The sequence below is a fragment of the Pseudoliparis swirei genome, chromosome 6 (genome assembly GCF_029220125.1).
Source record: "Pseudoliparis swirei isolate HS2019 ecotype Mariana Trench chromosome 6, NWPU_hadal_v1, whole genome shotgun sequence".
NCBI classification, from domain to species: Eukaryota; Metazoa; Chordata; class Actinopteri; order Perciformes; family Liparidae; genus Pseudoliparis; species Pseudoliparis swirei.
Window position 1 is genome coordinate 490,148 of NC_079393.1, and position 21,902 is coordinate 512,049.

General features: G+C 50.5%; 1 pseudogene; it reads right to left on the minus strand.

The window, feature by feature from the left end:
- Positions 1-12,136: 12,136 nt before the first annotated feature.
- On the minus strand, positions 12,137-19,719 carry LOC130194897 (protein LSM14 homolog A-like; annotated as a pseudogene).
- Between the last annotated feature and the right edge of the window lie 2,183 nt (positions 19,720-21,902).

Here is a 21,902-nt window from a genome sequence, read left to right on the forward strand (position 1 = left end):
CAGACACAGTTACACAATGTCTCTCACACACACACAGTTACACACTGTCTCACACAATGTCTCTCACACACACAGTTACACACTGTCAGGCACACCACAGTTACACAATTACACTGTCACAGTTACACAATGTCTCACACACACACACAGTTACACACTGTATCACTCACACACACAGTTACACACTGTCACACACACACACAGTTACACACTGTCTCACACACTGACACACACACTGTCTCACACACACACAGTTACACACTGACTCACACACGCAGTTACACAATGTCACAGTACACAGCAGTTACATGCTCTGTCACACACACAATGTCTCTCACACACACACTGTCTCACACACACAGTTACACACTGTCTCACACACAGTTACACACTGTCTCACACACAATGTCTCTCACACACACACAGTTACACACTGTCACACACACACACACACAGTTACACACTGTCACACACACACACACAGTTACACACTGTCTCACACACACAGTTACACACTGTCTCACACACAGTTACACACTGTCTCACACACAATGTCTCTCACACACACACACAGTTACACACGTCTCACACATGTCTCACACACAGTTACACACTGTCACACACACACACACAGTTACACACTGTCTCACACACAGTTACACACTGTCTCACACACACAGTTACACACTGTCTCACACACACAGTTACACACTGTCACACACACAATGTCTCTCACACACACAGTTACACACTGTCACACACACAGTTACACACTGTCTCACACACAATGACTCTCACACACACAGTTACACACTGTCTCACACACAGTTACACACAGTTACACACTGTCTCACACACAATGTCTCTCACACACAGTTACACACTGTCACACACACACAGTCACACAATGTCTCTCACACACTGACAGAGATATAAAGTTATGTTATGTTATTGCTTACCATATCTTAAACTAAACAATCAGAGGAGCTTCCCGAACTCCGCGTTCCCACCCGAAGGTGGTGTTATGTGTCTGGGGAGTCGGATAAGGAAGTGATAATAAACCAGACGGAAGGAATATGTCAACATGTCCTCAGTTCCACTTATCCATCTGGTGTTGTGTGTGTGTGTGTGTAAAGCTTTCAATAAAAGGCTGGACCAAAGGGGTGCTCGGCGGAATGTCTTGGAGGTCGTCGTGCTCGAAGCACGCAAGGCCTGAGCTTCCCCTTTGATCAAAGCTTTCAAAGATACTACGTTGTCTGTGATTCATTTCTCACCTCCTTGACCGTGAATATTTTACATGATATAGAGAGGAAAACCTATCATAACTTGGTCGTGACCCGGATCCCAACATACCCATCGGGCTGGATTTTTCTTTTCCTGCGGAGCCACTGACACCTGTGCAAGGCCCGACTGATCATCGGATTAAGAGACCGCTCAGCAGTGGATAATAATTTCTGCAGAGAGGAGATCCAGTCGTGGATTGACGGGATCGGCGGATCGAAGACCGAGGAGACTGACCCAGACAAAGCACGTATGGTTTTGCCCTTTTGCGAAAAATAAAGGTTGATTACGCAGCCGTAAAAACAGGCCATTTTTCACAGGAAACAAAGGTTGACTACGTACGGCGCAGTTTTGCCTTTAGTAGAAATAAAGGTTGACTACGTGTCGGAAAAAATAAGGTTTTGCCCTTTTTGCGAGAAATAAAGGTTGACTACGTGTCGGAAAAAATAAGGTTTTGCCCTTTTTGCGAGAAATAAAGGTTGACTACGCGTCGGAAAAATAAGTGTTGTGAACTAATACATATTTCGTGGGAGGTTATATGTGTTTGTTTAGCTTTGTTTGTTTGTATTTGTTTGTGAATGAATGCTGTGACTCTATTGAATCAGCGTCGCCCGACCTGTTCAATTAGACAACCACAGATTGGCAAGTTTGGGTAAGGAAACGAGGAAATGTACTAATACTATACGATCACACCATAAACAATGGGTAATTCTCACGGAAAGCCTGAAGGCGAATTTTCAGGCGACGCATTGTTTATGTTCAAACAGGACTCAGATAGTGTGAAATATCTGAGAAAATGGACAACAAAATACGGCTTTTCCGGCGAACTAAATGTTTTTGAGATAGAAACAATCTGTAAGACTCTAAAAACCATCGCCATAGAAAACAAAATACCTAGACTCAGCGAATCAAAACATCACGAACTAAAACAAGCAGAACAGTGGTTCCGAGCAGCAAAAGAGAGGGCACAAGCTCACGAAAAAGAAAAAATTAAGGCCCGTAGAAATCACGAGAAAAATAGTTCACAAGCCCTGTACACAAAAACCGAGTTGGACGAGACCAACGTAAAGCAGTTCACCAACACCCCGTAGCAACAGCGTCCAGCTCCGGAGAGGAGCCACAGAGCGAGCGGATGACGGTGAGGACGTATCACCTCCAGCATACGACCGCGTCACCACACCGTTATATCCAAAATTAAAAGAGCTCCAGGACCCAAAGCCCCCACCGATTTCCACACGCCTACGTAACCGTCCACCGACATACCAAGAAAGCAAACGCATTTCCAATGTTACAAGTCTCTAATCCACATGATGCGGAAACACCCGCGTATGTGTTCGACCATGGATGGAGGCCGAATGTACCAATGCATGTGAAGGAGTTACTCCACCACAGAAAAACTTTGATCAGTTCGTAGTAGATTTGTTCATGCTGGCCGAATCCTACAAATTGAACGGCAAGGAGATGGAGAAAGTTATGCAGAAAATGTTCGTACTACGATGGGTGAAATGCAGGGGATTATACAGGAATAGTGGACGAAGGAGCACCTTTGTCCACCCATTGAACGTCCAATGGTCGGGCGTTACAGAGACCAGGTAGAGGCCGTTATGACAAGAGCTCGCCCACTGTTCCAACAATCAGCATCCCACAGCAGATTAGCTGCATGTAAACAGGGACCTGGAGAGTCAGTCTCCGAGTTCCAATTCACGTTCTGAAGAGGAACACAGGGCAAGCAGTGGGATCCCTCACGAGGATGGGAGGAACACCTACCAACAATCATTGAAACACGGCATCCTCCGTGGTATCCAGAAACCTATAGAGCACTGGATTAGAAAACACTGCGTCACTTGAAACAGCTAACATGGACACAATTATGTCAAATGCCGTCACGCAGAAAACCTCATTAAACTGAAAATGAACAAAGGACCAGAGGTCTACGTTCGAGAGGGGATTTTGGACTGACTGCATACCAGGGAGGAAACCACAAGGGAGGGTACCGGGAGGCCGAGGAAGAGGCCGTGGACAGACTCGAGGAGGGTAGAGGGCGAAATGAGGAAGAATGTTGGGCCTGGAGGTTGGACATTGGTCACGTGAATGCCCCAACCCTAAGTGGGGTGGAAGCGTCCCCAATGACAACCACAGAGCAGCCCCAGCACCCTCGTAGAGAACGAGACTGACTACGAGGAGACTAACAAACAAAAGATGAAGTAACGTTAGACTTTTGTGGTGCACGGGGTATGTTAAGCGCATAAACAACAAAACCGTACAGAAAGACTGAGTGTAACGGGAAAACAGTGGAGTTTTATGTGACACTGGAGCATGTAAACGGTACTGACCCAAGTGCCCCGGACACTACATTTACGAAGAGACCATTATGATAAAATGTGCCAATGGTAAAATAGCTCGTCACAAGGTGACAAAAACATAAGTATGACAGACCCGAGACGGACGAAACTGTAAAATTCCTGTCATAGTGATCCTCAATGTCCAGTACCACTATTAGGAAGAGACGCCATGTTGTCCTAAAATATCGTGACTCCGGTGCGAGGAGGAATGGTCGCAAAAGCATTGTCAGACGAAGACTCCGAGGGAGTGTACAATGCCCAGATGAGTGAGACCATATACTTCTCCTACGAGGTAAACAAAGACGTAGACACATGGCTTAAAAACCGATTCGGAGAAACAAACAGCCCTCATACCGATCACAGACAGAAATTGCATTTAACTATGAGGGTGGAGGGAGAAAATGATCTACAGTACGTACAGGCGTTTTTGGCCCATGACCTTGTAAAGATTATGGCCTCCTATCTACTGAAGGACATTCCGGGAAATGTGTGGCTACAATGTGAATTGGAAAACACAGACAGACCATTGTTCCAGGTCCAAAACTGCGTTCCTCATGTTTCCATTAAAAAAGCCAAAAACTCCGAATGGAAAGATATGGGGCCCCGAGCTAAACGCGCAACCATGGTAACCGATTGGCATCCCACTCCGTCATCTGATGACATGCAATGAAACCAGCGGTTCCACTGGGTTTCAAGTACACCTCAAAATCACTGTACGAGCTGAACCAAAGATAAGAGAACAAAAATAGACGACACATGAGATAATGTAATGACACTGGAGGAATCAATGCCAAAATTCCTCCAGAACATACCATCCACTTTGTGGACTAAAGGACCAGCCGATGTGGGTTTAATAACAACAGCCGAGCCAGTTGTGTTGACACCAAAAAGTGATTTCAGACCATGTGTTAGACAGTATCAATTAAAACCCGATGCAAAAGGGCATGCTCCCGTAATCCAGGAATTACTAAAGCAGGAGTTTTGAAAGAATGTCCAAGCTCTCCCTGTAATACAGCTATCTTTCCAGTGAAAAAGGCGAATGGTAAAGACTGGCGAATGATACAGGATCTCAGACCTGTGAATGCTGCTGTAATCATCAGAGCTCCAGTGGTCCCTGATCCACATACCATTCTGAACCAGATAGAAGCAGACAAAAATTGTTTTCAGTGGTAGATTTAAGCAGCGCCTTCCTTTCTATTCCTGTACACGAAGACAGTCAATATTGGTTTGCATTCACATATGAAGGAAAGAGGTACACCTACACACGATTACCTCAGGGATATGCTGAAAGTCCCGCAATATTCTCAGCGGAAATTCAAAAAGTCGTGTCAGCAGCAAATCTGCCTAATGATAGCCAGATAATCACATATGTGGGCGACATTTTGTTGGCCTCCATATCTCGAAGCATGTGAACAGGACAGAGCGCTACTTCTCCATTTTAGGAAAATAGGGTGCAAGGTCAACAAGGACAAGTTACAGGCAGCAAAAGCAGAAGTAACTTATTTAGGCCATGCAATCAGTGGAGAAGGAAAACAGCGTTACTAATGACAGAAAGAAAGCAATATTAAATGCCCCGAAACCAGAAACAAAAGAAACAAATGTTGTCTTTTCTTGGGCTGTGTAATTATTGCCGTGCGTTCATACCAGAGTATGCTAAAGAAACTGCGCCCTGTTAACATTAGTGTATGACAAGCCACTAAACTCTAAGCGACAGACTAACATGGACCTGTGAAGCTAATGAAGCTTTTGACAAAACAAAACAACTACTTTACGGTAGCACAGTTCTAGCTCACCTAACTATAATAAGGAGTTCACTTTGGCAGTGGACTGCAAAAGAGGCTTTATGACATCAGTTTTGCTGCAACCAGCTGGAGGTAAAATGAGACCTGTTGCGTTTCATTCGAAACGCTTGGATACAGTTGCTCAGCCATGCCGGAATATGTCCAATCCATTGCAGCAGCTGCAATGGCCGTGGAACAAACGGCAGATATCATTTTGTTTCATCCCACCATATTGATGGTTACTCATGCAGTGAGTGCCTTATTGCTGCAAGCAAAACTAACATTCCTGTCACCAGCGAGACAATTGCATTACACAGCGGTGTTACTAGGCCAAGGTCACATAATCATCCAAAGATGTATCACCATTAATCAGCATCGTTTGTTCCCAACAGATGGCACACCACATGACTGTGTGAGATTGCTGATACTATCACGTTGCCGAGAGTTGACCTGAAGGATATCGCACTACCGAAGAGGTGTGGTATGGATGGGTCAGCCCAGAAGGATCCATGTGGAAAAAACCAAGTTGGGTATGCGGTAGTGAGTCAGGGAGGAAGTAATAAAGTGCAGGCCCTTCCTCCACATACTCCGCCCAAGCAGCAGAATTAGTTGCGCTGACTGAAGCAGCAAAGCAGGGTCAGGCCTAAAACTGACTATTTACACCGACAGCCAATATGCACACTCAACATTGTTCATATTTGCTAAAATGTGGGAAAAAAGGGGAATGGTGACATCTACTGGGCGTCCAGTGGTTCATGCACTTTTGTTAACGGGTTTACTAGCAGCTATAACTTTACCTAAAGAATTAGCTGTAGTAAAATGCCGAGCACATCAGACAGGCATAGATGAAATAACAAAAGGCAATGCTAAAGCTGATGAAGAAGCAAAACGAGCGGCTAAAACACCACAGGTACACGCAGTACGAACAACACCGTCAAGTCCAATAGACATTGAGATCCTACGAGAGGCCTAGCGAATGCAACAACACAAGAAAAGGCCACATGGGAAACAAGGGGGGCCACGGAGGAAAACAAGATGCTTTGTATAGAAGGGAAACCGATCCTACCAAGAAGTCTATTTAAGGCCGTGGCTATTTTGAGTCATAAGCGATGCCATGTCTCAACAGGAGGATGGTATCTATGATAGAACAATACTTCTATACAATAAATATCCAAAACTACTTAAAACTTTTTGTAAAGCATGTAACATGCATCAAGCACAACCTCAAGGAAACCTTAGCCGAGCGAGGCAGGTTCCGCTCCTGAATACCCATTCAGGTAATGCACATGGATTTCATCGAACTCACGCATGCGGTCATTACAAATACTGTTTAGTAATGGTGGATGCATTTTCCAAATGGGTAGAAATTGCACCAACAACGAAAGCAGATGCTGAAGCAGTGGTGAAAGCCATATGCAAATACATTCTGCCCACTCATGGCATTCCAAGACGCATTTACAGTGACAATGGCTCACACTTTGTAAACGCGGTAGTAACAAAACTAGCGTCATTATGGACATTGAACTAAAAATCATTGTGCATACCACCCACAGAGTGCGGATTGGTAGAAGCGAACCAACGGCACCATAAAAAGCAAACTGAAGAAATGCATGACTGAAACAGGAAAACCTTGGCTGGAGTGCATAGACATTGTGAAAACATACATGCATATCGTTCCGACCCAAGCGGGCCTTACACCATTTGAAATCATTCATAGACGACCCTACCGCCTACCACTAACTCACCCAGATTTAGAGCAAGTGGGTGAGAAAGAAACAATAGTGGAGTACATGAAGAAGACCATGATGGGAGAGGAGTCAGGAAGCAAATGTCTTGCCAGATTCACCTGTCTCCCCATTATGTCTGTACAGGTCGGCGACTGGGTCTTCATCCGTCATCAAGAAAAAGGCGTGGAGCGGCGCTCGCTGGGAGGGACCATTCCAAGTCCTTCTGGCGACTGCAACCGCTGTAAAGATAGCCGAGAGGACCACTTGGATACATCTTTCCCATTGCAAACTGTTCCTACAGAAATCCCGGACCAGTGCCCTGATCCCGGGCGACCACGAGCAGAGGAAGACTGACTTCAAAGGGCTGTCCGCTTAAAGACAGCCATCTCAGCGTCAGTGAAGAAACCAACGATCCCTGCTCTTAGGTGTCGGCTCGGGTGATGGGCGAGAGGTCGAGGAACTCAAGCGAGAGGAGCAAGGGAGAAGGAGCGGAAAGAAGACCCTCAGACTCAGAGTTAAGTGCAGAGAAATGTGGACCCTGCATTATCGGAGTCTTAGCGGCCATGGCCATGGCGATAAGCGCGTTCTGGTTGTGTTTTCTGTTACAGGGCGCCGCAAAGAGGGTTTCCAGAGGTCCCGAGGAAGAAGGGACGCAGCTGGTACCAACCCGCTGCTGTCACAAGAGAAAGAATGGACACACATGCAACACAGTCCATGGTGATGCAGAATCGAATGGCCCTTGATTTACTTACCGCAGCCACAGGAGGAACATGTGTCCTTCTGAACACATCCTGCTGTACGTATATTACTGATGATGTCCACTCCCAGAACATGACCCGGCCTTTTCGGCCGCCTATATCAGTTGCAGCGAGCAATGGCGGCCGACCACAAAGCCAGGCCATATGAAAGCTGGTATGAGTGGCTGTTTAACGGCTCATGGAGGCAAGTCCTTATAAAAGCAGGGGCGATGTTAGGTGGGATTGTTGACCGTCATCTGTGTCCTGAGTTGTGTGATCCCGTCTATTCGGTGATAACAATCAGAGCAATCAATACCCTAACATCGGTGTCTGGACTCACCTCACGGATGGAGCCCATTGAAGCGACAGCGTATATTCATATGTATGATGACATGGGAAGACCTGTCAATGCTCCCGTTTAAGAAAATATAATGTAAACTTTTGGTTTATGCTTGGATGACATAATTGTGTAAAACTCCTCACAAGGAGCGGACAATTATTGATGTGAAGCTGCTGACTAAAAGTTTAATTCCCAAAGAGATTGGTGTGGTGTTACTAACAAATTATGTGTAAGAAAAAGAATAATCATGATTCTGCTTGGACTGCTTAACCCAAATACGTAAATCACATGCTGCTTAGAAATTAGACAAATCAAATGAGTGCCCTTATTGACCAAGTTTAAATAATAAGCAATAGCATAAACAGGAGGGAACTGACAGAGATATAAAGTTATGTTATGTTATTGCTTACCATATCTTAAACTAAACAATCAGAGGAGCTTCCCGAACTCCGCGTTCCCACCCGAAGGTGGTGTTATGTGTCTGGGGAGTCGGATAAGCAAGTGATAATAAACCAGACGGAAGGAATATGTCAACATGTCCTCAGTTCCACTTGTCCATCTGGTGTTGTGTGTGTGTGTGTAAAGCTTTCAATAAAAGGCTGGACCAAAGGGGTGCTCGGCGGAATGCTTTGGAGGTCGTCGTGCTCGAAGCACGTGCGTCTGAGCTTCCCCTTTGATCAAAGCTTTCAAAGATACTACGTTGTCTGTGATTCATTTCTCACCTCCTTGACCGTGAATATTTTACATGATATAGAGAGGAAAAAACCTATCACACACACACAGTTACACACTGTCACACACACACACAGTTACACACTGTCTCACACACACACACACAGTTACACAATGTCACAGACACAGTTACACAATGTCTCACACACAGTTACACAATGTCACACACAGTTACACAATGTCTCACACACACACACAATGTCACACACAGTTACACACAATGTCTCTCACACACACACACACAGTTACACACTGTCTCACACACACAGTTACACAATGTCACACACACAGTTACACATAATGTCTCTCACACACACACACAGTTACACACTGTCTCACACACAGTTACACAATGTCACACAATGTCTCACACACAGTTACACACAATGTCTCTCACACACACACAGTTACACAATGTCACACACACAGTTACACAATGTCTCTCACACACACACAGTTACACAATGTCTCACACACACACACACAGTTACACAACGTCACACACAGTGGTGAAAGCTTCCTGCTGGAAACCAGTTACTACCAAATATGAAGGTACGTTACCATGGCGACCAGCATGGACATCACTTCCTGGTTGATGAGATTCTTGGAGTAGTCGAGCAGGATCTCTCCATCATCTGTCTGGAGAGTGATGCTGCACACACACACACACACACACACACACACACACACACACACACACACACACACACACACACACACACACACACACACACACACACACACACACACACACACACACACACACGTTGCAGAACGGCTGATTGTGTCAATCATCGGACACAGCCCCCTCTCACGTCCGGTGGCCACGTGACGGACTCAGTGACCCGGATCATCGTTTATCACATAAACACAAACCAACATGACGTCACCGCGAGTTGATTAACCACCCGGAAGTTCAGACAGAGAGACGTCAGGCTGATAGCATGGCGGCTAATACGCGCTAGCTGACCTGTCGAGGCTGGTGTGGTCGTCAGGACACGACCGGAAGCTTCAGCGGAGGACTTCCGGAATGAAACGATGACCTTGTAACTCAATCTGAGCCGTTTATATGGAACAAGCCAGACTCGATGTAAAGTTGTGGGCTAACCTAACCCTGATTTACTGAGAGGACCTTCATCACCTTCATCATCACCCCCCAGCCTCCTGTCCCACCTGAACGTGTTGAAGCGGTCCGGGTCGGACTCGAACAGGTTCCTCATGTTGAGGCTCCCCCGGTTCGCTTTGAACCACTGATCCAGCTTCTTGTAGTTCGGGTCGCTGGTGAGCGCCATGCTGCTGGTTCTGCTGGTTCTGCTGGTTCTGCTGCTGGTTCTCCCTCGGAGGTGGTGGACTGGGTCTGTGTGGTGAGGAGACGTGCAGCTGCACACTGACAGGACGGAGGGCGGGGCTAGACCCGCCTGCACCAATGAGGCGTGGCCCCGCCCCTCTGGGCTGATCTCCGCCAGTATGGAGGGAGATCAGTGCCACTCATACGGACCTGTGGCTGTTATGGGAGATACACCATGAGGCGGTATGAGTATGGAGGGAGATCAGTGCCACTAACACTCAACTTTTGAAAACACTTTAGTGCAATTATTTTATTTAAGATAAGATATATACTTTATTAATCCCCAAGGGGAAATTAGTTCTCTGCATTTAACCCATCCTTAGTTATTAAGGAGCAGTGGGCTGCAGTGATGCGCCCGGGAAGCAACTGGGGGTTCAGTGCCTTGCTCAAGGACACTTCGACTTGCAACTAATGGGGAGAGCGGGGATCGAACAGACAACCTTGGGGTTGCAGGACAACCCCCTGAGCTACAGCTGCCACAACATTTATTCTAGAAGGGGGGGGGGGGGCAGCTAGCTTAGCATAACGACTGGAAACAGGCAATTTCCCTCTTCTCGGACCACAAAAAAATATAATAATCTGGACTAAGGTGTAACGACATCTGGACTAAAGTGTAACGACATGTGGACTAAGGTGTAAGGACATGTGGACTAGGGTGCAACAACGTCTGGACTAAGGTGTAACGACATGTGGACTACGGTGTAACGACATGTGGACTAAGGTGTAACAATATGTGGACTAAGGTGTATGGACATGTGGACTAAGGTGTAACGACATGTGGACTAAGGTGTAACAACATGTGGACTAAAGTGTCACAACATGTGGACTATGGTGTAACGACATGTGGACTAACGTGTAAGGACATGTGGACTAAGGTGTAACGACATGTGGACTAAGGTGTAAGGACATGTGGACTAGGGTGTAACAACATGTGGACTAAGGTGTCACGACATGTGGACTATGGTGTAACGACATGTGGACTAACGTGTAAGGACATGTGGCTTAAGGTGTAACGACATGTGGACTAACGTGTAAGGACATGTGGACTAAGGTGTAACATGTGGACTAACGTGTAAGGACATGTGGACTAAGGTGTGAGACATGTGGACTAGGTGTAACATGTGGACTAAGGTGTCACGACATATGGACTATGGTGTAACGACATGTGGACTAACGTGTGAGGACATGTGGACTATGGTGTAACGACATGTGGACTAACGTGTAAGGACATGTGGACTAAGGTGTAACGACATGTGGACTAACGTGTAAGGACATGTGGACTAAGGTGTAACGACATGTGGACTAAGGTGTAACATGTGGACTAACGTGTAAGGACATGTGGACTAACGTGTAACAACATGTGGACTAAGGTGTAACATGTGGACTAACGTGTAAGGACATGTGGACTAAGGTGTAACGACATGTGGACTAAGGTGTAAGGACATGTGGACTAAGGTGTAAGGACATGTGGACTAAGGTGTAAGGACATGTGGACTAAGGTGTAAGGACATGTGGACTAAGGTGTAACGACATGTGAACTAACGTGTAAGGACATGTGGACTAAGGTGTAAGGACATGTGGACTAAGGTGTAACAACATGTGGACTAAAAGTGTAAGGACATGTGGACTAAGGTGTAAGGACATGTGGACTAAGGTGTAAGGACATGTGGACTAAGGTGTAAGGACATGTGGACTAAGGTGTAAGGACATGTGGAACAGTTATTCTAGAAACAACCCCCTTCATAAGCCGCTCGTCCATCCTTCCAGGTCTGTGTTCCACCAGCAGTGACATTAATCACAGAGAGTTTCATGTTGCTGACGGCGAGCAGGAAACACACGACTCGCTGCTTAAAGAGAACATGTTTAATAATTGCCCTTTGACAGTTGATGCAAACAAGGAAAGAAATACAATGGTCTGTTTGACTTGAGGCGTGTTTCACCTGCCATACTTCAGATCAGTCACTGGAGAACCGTGAAGCACCTGGGACCCACGAGAGGAAACTACAGACCGCTACCGACCCTCCTCGAGCTGGACTGGGAGTCAGACCACCACAAGACCAGAGTCCACCTGTGTGCAGTCCGGAGGCCTTAAAGAGACAGTAGCGCTGCTTCGTGGAGTCTGGTGTGTTGAAGACTACCGCTTGGTGAAGAGGAGGAAATGTATTCTGACGAGAACATCGCTACTGGCCCTTTAAGAAGCAGGCCCTGGTGAATAAACATGAGGAGGAAGCTGATGAAGAGGAGCAGCGAGGTGAAGGTGAACAGAGCCAACTGGAGCCGGCAGAGGGACGTAAATCAGATCCAGGATCAGCAGACGAGTCAGAAATAAAGAATATGACATTTATACATTATTGAGACAAGTGGACTTTAGAACTGCGCCGTGGTTTCCTTCCACCAGGGGGCGTCGCCTCAGTGCTGGTGACGAATATACAAGGAGACCGGGTCCAGAAGACCCTCTGGACCGCGTCCTCTGGTCCAGACTACGCCGACACCTTGTTGTCCTTCTGCAACGAGAGACACACGCTGAGGTCAAGCGAGACCACGGAGACCCGAGACAGACCCCGAGGCGGAGACCACGAGACAGACCCCGAGGCGGAGGCGGACCCCGGACCTCCCGGGGTGCCTGCCCTAAGACCCCAGCCATGTGACTGGTGCTCACCCTGTATGCCGATAGGTCAGCGAACTCGCGCCGGCCTGGTGCCCAGTAACCTCCTCTGAAGCCGCCTCCCTCGGCGGCCGAAACCTCGGCTCGCCCGGCGGCCGCGACCTCTGAAGCCCGCGCCTCCTCGCCGCGGTAACCTCCTCGACCTCGCCGGAGAGGGAGGCGGGCGTCTCGCGTTCATCCTCCTCTCCTCCGCCCAGGTCTGCCTCCGCTCCCTGCAGGAGGTGAAGAGGAGGTGAAGGGGTGAAGAGGGCGTGAGGAGGTGAAGAGGACATGAAGACCACCAGGACCACTCACCTGGGGAACCCGGAGACTCCAGACTTCTCATTAGCTTTCCTGGCGACAGAAGACAACAAAGTAAGACACACAGGCGGGTATGCAGACAGGCGGGCATGCACACAGGCAGGCGGGCATGCAGACAGGCGGGCATGCAGACAGGCGAACAGGCATGCAGACAGACGGGCATGCACACAGGCAGACAGGCATGCAGACAGGCGGGCATGCACACAGGCAGACGGGCATGCAGACAGGCGGGCATGCAGACAAACCATGCGAACAGGCAGGCGGGCATGCAGGCGGGCATGCAGACAGACGAGCATGCACACAGGCAGGCGGGCATGCAGACAGGCGGGCATGCAGACAGGCGGGCATGCAGACGAGGCGAACGGGCATGCAGACAGGCAGACAGACAGGCAGACAGGCGGGTATGCAGACAGACAGACAGACGAGCGGGTATGCGAACAGGCGGCGGAGCAGACAGACGGGCATGCAGACAGACGGGCGAACAGACAGGCGGGCATGCAGGCAGACAGGCAGACAGACAGACGGGCATGCAGACAGGCGGGCAGACAGACGAGGCGGGTATGCAGACAGGCGGGCAGACAGACAGGCGGGCGAACAGACAGGCGGGCATGCAGACAGACGGGTATGCAGACAGGCGGGCATGCAGACAGACGGGCATGCAGACGAGCGGGTATGCAGACAGACGGGCGAACAGACGAGCGGGCATGCAGACAGACGGGCATGCAGACAGACGGACGAACAGGCGGGTACCTTGTGTCGTCACAGGAGATGTTGTCGAAGGACTTGGACTTGTCGTAGTACACCGTGGGGCTCGGCCGTCGGCCTCCTCCGGTGCCGGGCCCTCGCTGGCGGGGTCAGTCCGGACTCGGCCGGCTCCTCTCCGTTCAGCGTCTTCTCATCTGGACCAGAGGACCACTTAGGATCACACGGGACTCGCCGACAAATGAAGGTCAGGACAATGATCAATAATGTGCATCAGGGACCGAGCCGTGGGTTCGATGCCCGCCCTTCATTCCGGTGCCTTTCAGCTTCAGCTTGCTCTGGAACTCGGTCGATGTCCTCCTTGTTGAACTGGGCATTGCGCTCTCAAAGTCAAAGTCCTTCTCAAACTTCATGGGTCCGTCTCGGCGGACGTTGAAGCGTCCTCGGTGGTGACCGCCCCGACCGCGGTTGGCGAGCTCGGCAGACACTACAGAGCAGAGGAAACATTAAGGCAGAACCAAAGCTCACGTCTAGTCCACCATGAGGTCCCTGCTCCCTGAAACAACCACGAGTAACCACTAGGTCACCAGGAGGAACCACTAGGTCACCAAGAGGAACCACTAGGTCACCAGGAGGAACCACTAGGTCACCAGGAGGAACCACTAGGTCACCAAGAGGAACCACTAGGTCACCAAGAGGAACCACTAGGTCACCAAGAGGAACCACTAGGTCACCAGGAGGAACCACTAGGTCACCAAGAGGAACCACTAGGTCACCACGAGGAACCACTAGGTCACCACGAGAAACCACTAGGTCACCAAGAGGAACCACTAGGTCACCAAGACGAACCACTAGGTCACCAGGAGGAACCACTAGGTCACCAGGAGGAACCACTAGGTCACCAGGACGAACCACTAGGTCACCAAGAGGAACCACTAGGTCACCAGGAGGAACCACTAGGTCACCAGGAGGAACCACTAGGTCACCAAGAGGAACCACTAGGTCACCACGAGGAACCACTAGGTCACCACGAGGAACCACTAGGTCACCAAGAGGAACCACTAGGTCACCAAGAGGAACCACTAGGTCACCAAGAGGAACCACTAGGTCACCAAGAGGAACCACTAGGTCACCACGAGGAACCACTAGGTCACCAAGAGGAACCACTAGGTCACCACGAGGAACCACTAGGTCACCAAGAGGAACCACTAGGTCACCACGAGGAACCACTAGGTCACCACGAGGAACCACTAGGTCACCAAGAGGAACCACTAGGTCACCACGAGGAACCACTAGGTCACCAAGAGGAACCACTAGGTCACCAAGAGGAACCACTAGGTCACCAAGAGGAACCACTAGGTCACCACGAGGAACCACTAGGTCACCAGGAGGAACCACTAGGTCACCACGAGGAACCACTAGGTCACCAGGAGGAACCACTAGGTCACCAGGAGGAACCACTAGGTCACCAAGAGGAACCACTAGGTCACCAAGAGGAACCACTAGGTCACCAGGAGGAACCACTAGGTCACCACGAGGAACCACTAGGTCACCACGAGGAACCACTAGGTCACCAAGAGGAACCACTAGGTCACCAAGAGGAACCACTAGGTCACCAAGAGGAACCACTAGGTCACCAGGAGGAACCACTAGGTCACCAGGAGGAACCACTAGGTCACCAAGAGGAACCACTAGGTCACCAAGAGGAACCACTAGGTCACCAGGAGGAACCACTAGGTCACCAAGAGGAACCACTAGGTCACCAAGAGGAACCACTAGGTCACCACGAGGAACCACTAGGTCACCACGAGGAACCACTAGGTCACCAGGAGGAACCACTAGGTCACCAAGAGGAACCACTAGGTCACCAAGAGGAACCACTAGGTTACCAGGAGGAACCACTAGGTCACCAAGAGGAACCACTAGGTCACCAGGAGGAACCACTAGGTCACCAGGAGGAACCACTAGGTCACCAGAGGAACCACTAGGTCACCAGGAGGAACCACTAGGTCACCAGGAGGAACCACTAGGTCACCAGGAGGAACCACTAGGTCACCAAGAGGAACCACTAGGTCACCAAGAGGAACCACTAGGTCACCAGGAGGAACCACTAGGTCACCAAGAGGAACCTAGGTCTGGGAGGAACCACTAGGTCACCAGGAGGAACCACTAGGTCACCAGGAGGAACCACTAGGTCACCAGGAGGAACCACTAGGTCACCAGGAGGAACCACTAGGTCACCAAGAGGAACCACTAGGTCACCAAGAGGAACCACTAGGTCACCAGGAGGAACCACTAGGTCACCAGGAGGAACCACTAGGTCACCAAGAGGAACCACTAGGTCACCACGAGGAACCACTAGGTCACCACGAGGAACCACTAGGTCACCTGGGTGGCTGAAAATCGGGTGGGCGAGTCCTGCAGAGGGAGTCCTGTCTGCGGTGATGTGCGAGGACGAGATGGTCCGGGGGGCGGACCAGGCGTGGCTGCTGCGCCCCGCCCTGACCGGCTCCCCCCTCGTGTCAACGCCGTCCTGGTGCTGGACCTTCTGACCGCCGGCAATGGGCGCCGTGGGCCGGGGGGCTCCTCGCCCCAGGCCGGGGCCGGGGCAGTGGGGCGGTGCTGGGGCAGTCTGGACCACCTGCTCCAGGGCGGGCTCTTCCTTAGAGGGTCCAGGCTGGGGCTGCTGCGTCCTGGATGGGGAACCAGAGCCTTGCTAGTGGTCTCATTGTTCACACACACAGAGCTTTGACTCCGCCCCTCATGCAGACCAGACCCTGAACCCCGCAGAACTCACCAACACCAGCGGGTCCAAACTGAGGCGACACCAGGGGCTGGTGCTGAACTGGTTGTAGGCGGAACCGAGCCCGGTTGAAGAGTCCGTAGAGCCGGGCGGACTGGAAGGGTGTGGGGGCGGCTGAGGACGAGGAGCTGGAGCTCATGGAGGACTGAGGGGGCAAAGGTCAGCGTCACACCGTGAAGACACCAGACTCTGCTCCGTTGGGGGCGGAGCCTTTTGGGCGGAGCCTACCTGCCTGATGGCGGGTCCTGGGGGTGCGAGCAGGGCGGCTTGGGGGGCTCGCACACCGTCAGGTCCTTGATGTCGCTGCCTCTGAAGATGATGTACTCGAAGGTGTCGTCTCGGGGGGGAATGGGCCGGTCGGTGGGCCGGTCCTCGGTGCCGAAGGAGCGCACTGCGGGCCGGAACGCACGCCATTATTAAACTGATACGCTCTCCCCCATGAGTACTAGTGTCCCCATGAGTACTAGTGTCCCCATGAGTACTAGTGTCCCTCCATGAGTACTAGTGTCCCCATGAGTACTATAGTGTCCCCATGAGTACTAGTGTCCCCATGAGTACTAGTGTCCCCATGAGTACTAGTGTCCCCATGAGTACTAGTGTCCCCATGAGTACTAGTGACCTCCATGAGTACTATAGTGTCCCCATGAGTACTAGTGTCCCCATGAGTACTAGTGTCTCCATGGTACTATAGTGTCCCCATGAGTACTAGTGTCCCTCCATGAGTACTATAGTGTCCCCATGAGTACTAGTGTCCCTCCATGAGTACTAGTGTCCCTCCATGAGTACTAGTGTCTCCATGAGTACTAGTGTCTCCATGAGTACTAGTGTCTCCATGAGTACTAGTGTCCCCATGAGTACTAGTGTCCCCATGAGTACACAGTCCCCATAGTGCTAGTGTCCCCATGAGTACTATAGTGTCCCCATGAGTACTATAGTGTCCCCATGAGTACTAGTGTCCCTCCATGAGTACTAGTGTCTCCATGAGTACTAGTGTCTCCATGAGTACTAGTGTCTCCATGAGTACTAGTGTCCCCATGAGTACTAGTGTCCCCATGAGTACTAGTGTCCCCATGAGTACTAGTGTCCCCATGAGTACTATAGTGTCCCCATGAGTACTAGTGTCCCCATGAGTACTAGTGTCCCCATGAGTACTAGTGTCCCCATGGTGCTAGTGTCCCCATGAGTACTCAGGTGTCCCCATGGTACTAGTGTCCCTCCATGGTACTAGTGTCCCCATGAGTACTAGTGTCCCCATGAGTACTAGTGTCCCCACATGGGTACTATAGTGTCCCCCATGAGTACTAGTGTCCCCATGAGTGCTGGTGTCCCCATGAGTGCCCTAGTGTCCCCATGAGTGCTAGTGTCCCTCCATGAGTACTAGTGTCCACATGAGTACTAGTGACCTCCATGAGTACTAGTGTCCCCATGAGTACTAGTGTCCCCATGAGTACTAGTGTCCCCATGAGTACTAGTGTCCCCATGAGTACTAGTGTCCCCATGAGTACTAGTGACCTCCATGAGTACTATAGTGTCCCCATGAGTACTAGTGTCCCCATGAGTACTAGTGTCCCCATGAGTACTAGTGTCCCCATGGTACTATAGTGTCCCTCCATGAGTACTAGTGTCCCCATGAGTACTAGTGTCCCCATGAGTACTAGTGTCCCCATGAGTACTAGTGTCCCCATGGTACTATAGTGTCCCCATGAGTACTATAGTGTCCCCATGAGTACTATAGTGTCCCTCCATGAGTACTAGTGTCCACATGAGTACTAGTGACCTCCATGAGTACTATAGTGTCCCCATGAGTACTATAGTGTCCCCATGAGTACTATAGTGTCCCCATGAGTACTAGTGTCCCCATGAGTACTAGTGTCCCCATGAGTACTAGTGTCCCCATGAGTACTAGTGACCTCCATGAGTACTATAGTGTCCCCATGAGTACTATAGTGTCCCTCCATGAGTACTAGTGTCCACATGAGTACTAGTGACCTCCATGAGTACTAGTGTCCCCATGAGTACTAGTGTCCCCAGCAATGGTAAGTGACCTAGTGACCGCCTGGTACTATAGTGTCCCTCCATGAGTACTAGTGACCTCCATGAGTACTATAGTGTCCCCATGAGTACTAGTGTCCCCATGAGTACTAGTGTCCCCATGAGTACTAGTGTCCCCATGAGTACTAGTGTCCACATGAGTACTAGTGACCTCCATGAGTACTATAGTGTCCCTCCATGAGTACTAGTGACCTCCATGAGTACTATAGTGTCCCCATGAGTACTAGTGTCCCCATGAGTACTAGTGACCTCCATGAGTACTATAGTGTCCCCATGAGTACTATAGTGTCCCTCCATGAGTACTAGTGTCCACATGAGTACTAGTGACCTCCATGAGTACTATAGTGTCCCTCCATGAGTACTAGTGACCTCCATGAGTACTATAGTGTCCCCATGAGTACTAGTGTCCCCATGAGTACTAGTGACCTCCATGAGTACTATAGTGTCCCCATGAGTACTATAGTGTCCCTCCATGAGTACTATAGTGTCCCCATGAGTACTAGTGTCCACATGAGTACTATAGTGTCCCCATGAGTACTATAGTGTCCCTCCATGAGTACTAGTGTCCCCATGAGTACTAGTGTCCCCATGAGTACTATAGTGTCCCCATGAGTACTATAGTGTCCCCATGAGTACTATAGTGTCCCTCCATGAGTACTAGTGTCCCCATGAGTACTAGTGTCCCCATGAGTACTAGTGTCCCCATGAGTACTAGTGTCCCCATGTCCCCCCACCCAGGTACTCCACCTTTCGCCAGCGCCACGGTGGAGTTCTCCGTGTCGATGGTGTACAGGATTCCTTCATAGCGGATCTCGGCTTTGGAGATCAGGCTGATCTTGCTGCCCAGGTACGGGGTCCCGCCACTCATGGTGTCCGCTGCGGGGTCGGGGGTCCGTACGGGGCGCAGGGTGGACCTCGGTCGGGATGTCAGCTACAGCGGGTTCTACGAGCAGTTTTTCCGGGTTGAGCTTTTCTTTCACTGTCAACGCGACAACAACATAAGCTTCCTCATCCTCCATCGGGTGGCTGTGCGCGGGGGCTAACGGGAACTCCGTTATATCGCGAGATCTGGAGATGTAGATATGTGCGGCATAGAAGAGGCAACGGCGAGTCTTAAATAGACGTGTATTAGTAGTACATTATGTACATTAACTCAGTACATGAGGGTATATAGACGTGTATTAGAACATCATGAGGGTATATAGACGTGCATTAGAACATCGTGGGGTATATGGAGGTGCATTAGTAGATTAACTAAGTACATGAGGTATATAGACGTGGATTAGTACATTATGTACATTATGAAGTACTTAGTATATAAGTATATTAATTAGTACATTAGTGTGCTAATGAAGTCAGTGAAAGTTTAAATGTGTATTTTCTAATAAAAAACTCCCAACACTTCAGTAAATAACAACATATAATAACAACATGTCTCGGTCACGTGTTTTAACAGATGGCAGGTATTGATTTTATTTAAATAAACTCACTGGGAATATACATATATTTTATGAAAAAAATCCTTCTTTTAGGCAATGTTTCGATGATTCTGTTCATTCCAACTCAGCAAGGGGACGATTAGTGTGTCAAAGCTGTCGATCGGTGATCGGTTTACCTGAGGGACGCGCGTGCGCACAGCGAAAGTCTATCTGTCCTATTTCTCTGCTCGGAAACAGCTCGGCTCCTCCGCGCATGCGCACATCCTAAAACCCGATTTGCACAACGGTCCAGCATCAAAGATGGCGGGAGCCTCCGACCCGCTGGAGGACATGCTCTTCACCGAGGTGGACGAGAAGGCGGTCAGCGACCTGGTGGGTTCCTGGGTCGCAGCTCGGAGACCAGAGCTTCCGCCGCTCCGTTTCCGCCGGTAACCGGGACGGAACGCCGTCGGCCGCCGGGCAGCTCTCCGGGAAAGCGCGCGACCAGGCAGGGTCTCCGGAGCCGCAACAAGGGCACCCCGGAGCGGGTTTACACCCGGAACCCAGTGCGGGCGAGCCGCTCTCTGGGAGAGTCTTCCCGTCCTTCGGGTCCGCGGTCCCCGCCGGAGCCGTTCCCCCGACAGCCGGAGCCCCCCCCGCCACTAACTCCCGGTACCGGGACGTAACTTGCCCACCGGTCCTCTGCAGCCAGCTTCCACCGGGCTCCGGGTCCGAGTCCCGGCACCGAGGCGGTCCGGACCGGTTCTCCCGGACTACAAAGCTTGAACGGCGGCGCCGGAGCCGTAAAGTTGGTGAACTCTGTACCTGCACCGGGGACCGGCACGGTGATCAGCACCGGGGGCTCCGCGGCGGCGCCTCCGCCGTCCACCTGCAGAGACACCCCGGTACGGTGGCCCAGAACGGACTTGACCCCAAGGGGGGCCCCTCCACCCCCCAGCTGGGGAACCACAGCACCAAGGTGCTGGTGCCGAGCCAGCCCCAAGGCACCCCGAACCCCGGGGCCCGCGCGGCCACACGGGACAGTACGGCTGCTGTGACCCTGAAGCCGGCGGTGAACGGAGTGGGTCAGGGGGCCGTGATGAGGCCCCGGGGCCCCTGGTAACTGCGGCCCTCAGCAGCAGAGCGGACTCGTGGCCAGCCTACCCAGGCGGCGGCTCCTCAGCCGGCCCTGGCCGCCCGGCCCCAGCAGCAGACCACCATCCAGCTGCCCCCCCGGTTCTCCCTGCCGCCCGGTGGGCACCTGGTGGAGAGAGAGAGAGACACCTGGTTTACACACACAGAGAGAGACCTGGTTTACACACACACACACACAGAGAGAGAGAGAGAGAGAGACACCTGGTTTACACACACACACACACACACACACACACACACACACACACACACACACACACACACACACACACACAGAGAGAGAGAGAGACCTGGTTTACAGAGAGAGAGACACCTGGTTTACACACACACACACACACACACACACACACACACACAGAGAGAGAGAGAGACCTGGTTTACAGAGGGAGAGAGAGACACCTGGTTTACACACACACACACACACACACACACACACACACACACACACACAGAGAGAGAGAGAGACCTGGTTTACAGAGAGAGAGAGACCTGGTTTACACACACAGAGAGAGAGAGAGA